Source organism: Squalius cephalus (genome assembly GCF_949319135.1).
Source record: "Squalius cephalus genome assembly, chromosome: 7".
Classification (NCBI taxonomy): domain Eukaryota; kingdom Metazoa; phylum Chordata; class Actinopteri; order Cypriniformes; family Leuciscidae; genus Squalius; species Squalius cephalus.
Window position 1 is genome coordinate 1,784,191 of NC_137128.1, and position 8,068 is coordinate 1,792,258.

An 8,068-nucleotide genomic window follows, 5' to 3' on the forward strand; every position below is an offset into this window, starting at 1 on the left:
ACAGCGTTCAACTCTGGCCGAGTCAAACATGCAGAGACGACAAACTTACGTGAAACAGTCCGCAGTAATAACGAGCCACCTCCTTAGTGAAGAAATACGAGCAGTACTTCTGATTACAGGAAAGATTCTCGTTCTAAACACTCAAAGAAATCACTAAAATCACATCTTTTCTCCTCATAACTTTCTCTCGTCTCTCCTCTGTTTTCTCTCGAACTTTCTCTCCCGAACTTTTTCTGAACAAAAAAAAAACTCTCCCAAGGGAAAATCTGATTGGCTCACAAACTTGTCAGTCTCTTATTTGGGCCAATGCACATCAACTAACAACCCAAGATGATGTTAGACACGTTTTTCACATGTACGCCCCAACCAAACTATAATATAGTAAAGAAAAACAACAATACATATTGAACATAAACATGTTTCAAAATACAATAAATAAATAAATAAATAAATAAATAAATAAAGCATTTTATCAAAATTTCACCCTCAGTAAATATAGAAAATGACAAATATATACATCAGGGTTACAGTTAGGTTGGGGAAAATCAGGCTTTAAATACTTAGGAGTGTACATTGGTGATGAGTTAACAGTGCAAAAGAATTGGGAAGGAGTCAGTGGCGGAGCCAGAGGGGGGTCCGGGGTGGCACTGGACACCCCTGACATGCGATTGGCCACCCCGGGTGCCACCCCAAAATTTTATTTGCTACTGGCAGTTGCTGATGCTGATTTAAAAAAAAAAAAAAAAAACGTTCGCCGGCAACGCGCGCAGTTTTGAAAGGAGTCATTGAATGAGTGAAAGGCCGTCTGGATAAATGGAGATGGTTAACTCCAAAAATGTCATATAGAGGGCGTATATTAATTATAAATAATCTAGTTGCTTCTTCACTATGGCTTAGGGTTGCATGTATTGATCCTCCATCACATCTGTTAGCAAAAATCCAGGCTATTTTAGAAGATTTCTTCTGGGATAAATTGCATTGGGTCCCACAGAGTGTGTTATTCTTGCCTAAGGAGGAGGGTGGGCATGGCTTAATACATCTTCAAAGTAGAGTTGCAACTTTTCGGTTGCAATTCATTCAAAAACTTCTTATTGGTTCAGTTGAATTTAAATGGTGTTCTGGTGCATATGTGATTTTACATAATCTTGAGAATCTGGGACTAGACAAAACTCTTTTTTTACTCGACCCAATGAAATTGAACACTTCTGGACTACCAGTTTTTTATAGGAACCTCTTTAAGGTGTGGAGTCTTTTTGTTTTAAAAAAAAGCAGAGGATTCAGAGTCACTTCATTGGCTATTAGAAGAGCCTTTAGTCCGTGGAGCACGTCTGGATTTGTCTGCCAGTGGACTTTACCCAGAAAGAACTTTGTTGACGGAGTATTGTGATGGTCGCTGTAAACCAGATCCTGAAGACTCTTTTCCTTGTCTGTTTCTTTCAGTGAAACTAGAAGAGGTTTCTGGAGTGTTTTTAAAAACTGTTGAATCCCTGTGTGTCGATTTCTTTTCTTGTTCTGGGAAAACTTTGTATAAGTATTGTGTTGTTATTTTTAACAAAAGAATGTGAATGAAAACTGATACTCCATGGTGTGATTGTTTTAAACTGAATGTGGATAGAAAACCTGAGTGGAGAGCACTTTATAAACCACCGTTGACGAAAAAGACAGGTGATTTACAGTGGAGAATCCTCCATGGAGCTGTCGCTGTCAATGCTTTTATTTCAATTCTAAATCCTGAGATTGATGCTGTCGTGGAAATTTTGACATTAGAACAGGATGTACTGTACAAAACCAATGGAAAACTTGTTGCTTTGACTGTGTGCGTGTGTATGTATAAATAACAAGTTTGGAAATGAAACTAGACAGTCTGTTAGAATCTTGTGATTAGCAAATGAAGTCATAATTAAAACAAAGTTTGCTTTACCTAGTAACAGAGGGGTTTGCATATGAAGAACCAATCAAATAGTGGGGAAATTATGTAATGCAGCATACATTTATGCCATACCTCTATACTATAAAAACTGTTGTATTCTTGTGTACTGTGGGGATTTTCTCAATGGAATTTGTCTGAGATCCTCCGGCCTTGATTCTTCTTGGGAGAGTTTCTCTGAGAAGTTATCCTGGCCGTTATTAAAGCATTTAAAGGACATTTGCTGATGTCTGTCTGTTATTTCTGCTGCGCAGCAGGTCAGTTTAGGGAAGCAAGCAAGTTAGAGTTAGAGACTCGGCCAGTTGTCGACGGAAGACGCAAAGAGCTTGAGTATAAAGGTTATTAAGTGTCGATTTGCAGGCGCCAGATAGTCGGGTTTAGGGAAAAAATCCACTACAATGCTGAATGTCCTTTTTGCACTGAGAGAGAAACCATCTTTCATGCATTTGTAAAGTGTGCAAGATTAGAGCCTTTATTTCTACTTTTAGGAAACATTTTTCAGAGGTGTAATGAAACTTTTTCTACAGTGTTATTTATTTTGGGTTTTAAATGTGTTGAAAAAAAGATTTGTATGCCAGTTGTTGAATTTTGTTTTAGGCCAAGCAAAATTGGCTATTTATATAAGTAGGAAAAAGAAAGTCGAACAAAATTTGGGACAGAATGTAGTTGCAATGTTTTCAAACATGGTGAAAGCAAGAATATTGATTGATTTTGCTTATTACAAGCATATGGATGACCTTATCACTTTTGAAGGTATTGGGTGTTGCAGTGAGGCTTTGTGTATCTGAAGGTGATTTGGTTTTTGCACATTTATTGTGAGTTGGGGTTGCTCTTAATATTTATGCACATTGTAATTTAAATGTACTGTGAAATGTATTTGTAATAAAATACAAAAATAAAATCTCTCTCTCTCTCTCTCTCTCTCTCTCTAACACACACACACAAAACTGGTCAATCAGATTGATTGTTCTTTCTTTTAGGCCCCAAGTTTTAATGTTTTTGAGCTCACAGGATCGTAATTTAGAAGTCTCTTTCCGTGTCAATCATATGGAGTGTAGCGACAATGAGTAGAAACCAACCACAAACTAATCTTCTTCCAGAATATTAATTCAAACAGAATATTAATTCAAGATTTGGTCAGGATTTCGTTTCCTCATCCATCTTGTCACGGGGTCCAGGCGCCGACCAGTCTGACTAATTACCAGAGCCCCCAGCACTAACACATAACTGGTCAATACTAAGCTTTGTTGCCAAAACGCTGACTGTTTAAGAGAAAGACAGAGACCAAGGTCTCACACAAGAGTCCTCACAAACCAGAGCCATAAATCACCCAGTCTCCAGAAAGTCTGCTAACCAAAGACTTTTATTGGTTAACTTTAACCCTCTGAGGTCTAAGGGCATTTTTTCACTTTTTCTTCGATTTTACATATCTTATTAAATTCACCTTTTAAAGGCAATTACATAACATAATCCCATGTGTTTTATATCAAAATGTGCAGAGAAAACCCAGCTCTTTCACTGATGAGCTCACCACTTGTCCTAGAGCATTGTGTAAAGAGAGAGAGAGGGATAATTTGGCTCTAAAAGGTGAAAAATATAAGTCCGATTTTTGAAATTCTTCAAATCTCTTGTTGAAACATACCATTACTCATGTGGACGAATTATTTTGGCCCCTGATATGGGTTCCCCAAAGTCTTAGGGTCACAAAAGTAGTGTAATATATGAATAAAATAGTAGATAATGAATAATAATTGTCTAAAGAGACATTTTGAAAAATCGTTTTTTAGTTCAAGTTTTGTCTGTGACTCTACCTTCACCAAATGTTAGAGGGACTGAGATAAAATAGGACTAAAATAACTTCCTACTACATATCAAGCTTTATGGGATGTGTGCAAATGAAAAAGTAGCATTACAACAGGTCTTTCTTTCAAGCAAATGTTTACTTTGTGAAAAAAGCTCACTACTAACAATATTCACAAAATGTAAAAATTTTCATGTTTTCTTGTCTATGACATGTCAACTTTTCAACATTTTTTTTCAAACCAAAGATGAACTATATATTAGATATTAGAAATAGTGCTGGTTGATGCTGGGGGGGTACGGGACCTCTTGGCTGGCCGGGTTGGTGATGATGGTTGCTGTGTAAGGTCTGGTGGTGACCTGGTGACTGGTGGCAGGCACAGGTGAGGCTGCCTGTGTCACACTGGGCCCTGGTAGCTGTGAATCCTCTCTGAAAAAAACACAAAAACAAATAAGTTAGGACTTGCATTATCAATTTGGCCAAAACATATTGATTAATCACTACAAGAGATAATGTTATTCAAATTGTGAATTGAGGTGAAGAAATATTACATTAGTTATCAAAAGGAGACCACCAAGAACAGCTTACATGCCTACAACGTTACTATTTGTAAGTGTACCCCAGTTTTACACAAGAAAATAACTTTTACATAAAGTAAACACTTTGCTAAAGGCGCAGTCAATTTGTCAAAGTTCAGATACACAAAGCAGCACAGCGCACCTTATTTTAGCCAGAATATGGTCACAGTTAGCCTAGGACAAAGTGCACCATGCGAACAATGTTTTTATAAAATAAATACGCTTACCCGTCTTCAACTGGATCTCTTCTGTGATCATAATCCTCATCTTCATCAGAAGAAAATCCATCAGGCTCGGAAACTCGCCTTTCATCCTCGTCGCTGTTCTCCAAAACCGCCGCAAGTACGTCTGTCAATGTCTTCGCCATTATCTTTCATCGTCTTCTTCTTTATGTTTTTGCCATGTTTTTTCGCTGACTTTTTTACTCTTTCTCTCTCCATGTCAGCTTGTATTTTCCTCACTGTGAGGAGATGGGAGGGGACTTAGGGATTTCAACTGCATCTATTGGTTGGTTTCACACAAAATGCAGACAGGCAAGCTAGCCCACCAATCACGCAAGGAGAACGGTCATCTTGTCTTCCCTCTTGCTCTCTGTATGAGTCACGTACGATTTCGCGAGAATAAGGACGTTGAAGCTGAGAATCTATCGATTACGGCAAAATCAGAACCATTTATGTGTGCTGCACAATCGCGGAGATATTAATAGAAACATTTAGTAAACATCGAGTTGACGCGGCCGCGCGTCATCCAACCTCAGGGGGTTAAGGAAAAACTGGTCAACGTTTGATAGTTTTGCAAGACGAATCGGTTCAGAGATGATTACTGCTCAGGGCCCTAACAAGAGGTCACATGACCCCTGCGACTAACAGACCCCGTCTTTCTTAAGGACCAAGGAGATGAACAAAACAGACGTCAGCAGGAACTATCCATGAACTGGGGTGGGGTGGGGTGGGGTGGGGTGGGGTGGTGTGGCGCAATGGATAAGACACATGCCTTTGGTGTGAGAGACCCGGGTTCGAATCCACTGTGAGACACCAATGTGTCCCTGAGCAAGACACTTAACCCCTAGTTGCTCCAGAGGCGTGCGACCTCTGACATATATAGCAATTGTAAGTCGCTTTGGATAAAAGCGTCAGCTAAATGAATAAATATAAATATATATAAATATATGAACTCAGACTGGAATGTCTAAACTTTCCACACCAAAAAGACTTTACAGAGCAAAATACATAAAACCATTCAAGAACAATTTTCAATGAACTCATGATCAAACAATCATGCAACTACACAATCCTATGTTGTTTTCTCCAATATATGTGTGTGTCTAATATGCTTTAATCCCATATAATTAATGTAATTGTTATAATTATTAGAGGTGTGAATGAAAGTGTGTACTGTTTCATATCAATGCTATCTTACGAACACAACTAGCAAGATGGCTGGAATTAAATCTGTGTAAAATGTTTCATATTCTGATAATTAGAAATCATGCCTAAACTGTTGCATCTGGTCTTTAAATAGAGAACCCCCAGGGAAGACATGATTTATGACTTTGCACACAAAGCCAGTGTCTAATTGGTCCGCTCTCTTCAAGAGGGGGGACAAACTTTGAGTTAAAAATCTTGGATTCTCTGTTTGCGTCTCTCTCTCTAAGTTCGTTCAAAAATGTTCTGATAGAGAAGAGCTCTCCACGAGTGCAGAACAAAGACGGAGACGGCAGACGATGGTTTTAGTAACCATGTAACGTTAACAGACGAGCAGATCAACCCAAATTAAGATCAGATGGGTTAGATTCAATTCCAGTCATCTAGCTCCTTTCCGTATCTTATTTTCTTTCTTTCTTTTGTGTTATTCTTCTTTTCCGATTGAAAGTCTCGGTTTTAAGTTAAGTTTTGCTGCAAAGTTTCGTTCCACGATTCACGGCTGCAACGCACGCTTTCAACATCAAAGACGCATCAACCATCCGCGACCGCCAGCCACCACGTGACTGGTTCTCGCCCCATCTATCCAGGCACGAGGAGACCATAACCAACGAACGAACCCTGACGCTGACCAAAGGAATTCCCAAAAGGAACGCAAAAGCAAAGACGCAAGTAGACTACCTCCAGACTTTTAAGCTGAACTGGTGTTTTGATAAATGTAATAACCTGTCTAAGAAACGATAGAAGGGTTAAATTAATGATTGATGGTTCGTTCAGGTCATGTCTTACAAGTGCATATAGAAATTCGGAATTTCCTTCCTCTTACCCTTAAACTCATTCTTTCCAAACTCATTCTTCTTTCTTTATTTCTTTCTTTATTTCTTGATTTCTGTCTGTAACTCGTATGAATGTGTGTGTGTGTGTGTGTGTGTTAGATATTAGCTTTATGTGTTAGTATTAATCAATAAAGTATTGTTTGTATTTGAACAAAGAGATTACTTGTGTTATCTGCTTACAAATTTATTGTCTTGAACTTCGATCAAAAGTTACCTATGCTTTTACCCTATTTCTTAATTTACTGTTAGGGGGTTATTCTTTCTTGGCCAGGAAGATATTATATTTCCTAGAGTTAATAATTGTTTATGCTTTCTGTTCATTGGATGAACTGATAAATGATCATATTATTGATTCTGTTACAGTAAATTCTGAAAATAATTAAATAATTAATTATTGATCATAATTCGTTATGAATAATAATTAACGATATTTATACGGGCGTATAAACGCTACAGGAGAATTCGTACATGGTTTACGCCAGCACCGAGAGCCTAAATTGTTTTGAATGTGGTGAGTTGGGCCATAAACGCTTCGCTTGTCCACATAAAGATGATCAGCACGCGTCCACATCTGATGTGATCAGTGGTGATGTAAACAATACTGAGATTACCAACCAACAAATGAGCGAAAGTGATGAACAGAGGAATGAGGAGCAGGGTGAAGGAGCCACAGAGCAGGACAAGATGGAGGAGGTGAGTGAGCCGAAAGTGACGAACAGAGGAATGAGGAGCCGGGTGAAGGAGCCACAGAGCAGGACAAGATGGAGGAGGTGAGTGAGCCGAAAGTGACGAACAGAGGAATGAGGAGCCGGGTGAAGGAGATAAAGAGCAGGACAAGATGGAGGAGGTGAGTGAGGCGAAAGAGACGAACAGAGGAATGAGGAGTCGGGTGAAGGAGCCACAGAGCAGGACAAGATGGAGGAGGTGAGTGAGCCGAAAGTGACGAACAGAGGAATGAGGAGCCGGGTGAAGGAGATACAGAGCAGGACAAGATGGAGGAGGTGAGTGAGGCGAAAGTGACGAACAGAGGAATGAGGAGTCGGGTGAAGGAGCCACAGAGCAGGACAAGATGGAGGAGGTGAGTGAGCCGAAAGTGACGAACAGAGGAATGAGGAGCAGGGTGAAGGAGATACAGAGCAGGACAAGATGGAGGAGGTGAGTGAGGCGAAAGTGACGAACAGAGGAATGAGGAGCAGGGTGAAGGAGCCACAGAGCAGGACAAGATGGAGGAGGTGAGTGAGCCGAAAGTGACGAATAGAGGAATGAGGAGCCGGGTGAAGGAGCCACAGAGCAGGACAAGATGGAGGAGGTGAGTGAGCCGAAAGTGACGAACAGAGGAATGAGGAGTCGGGTGAAGGAGCCACAGAGCAGGACAAGATGGAGGAGGTGAGTGAGCCGAAAGTGACGAACAGAGGAATGAGGTGCAGGGTGAAGGAGATACAGAGCAGGACAAGATGGAGGAGGTGAGTGAGGCGAAAGTGACGAACAGAGGAATGAGGAGCAGG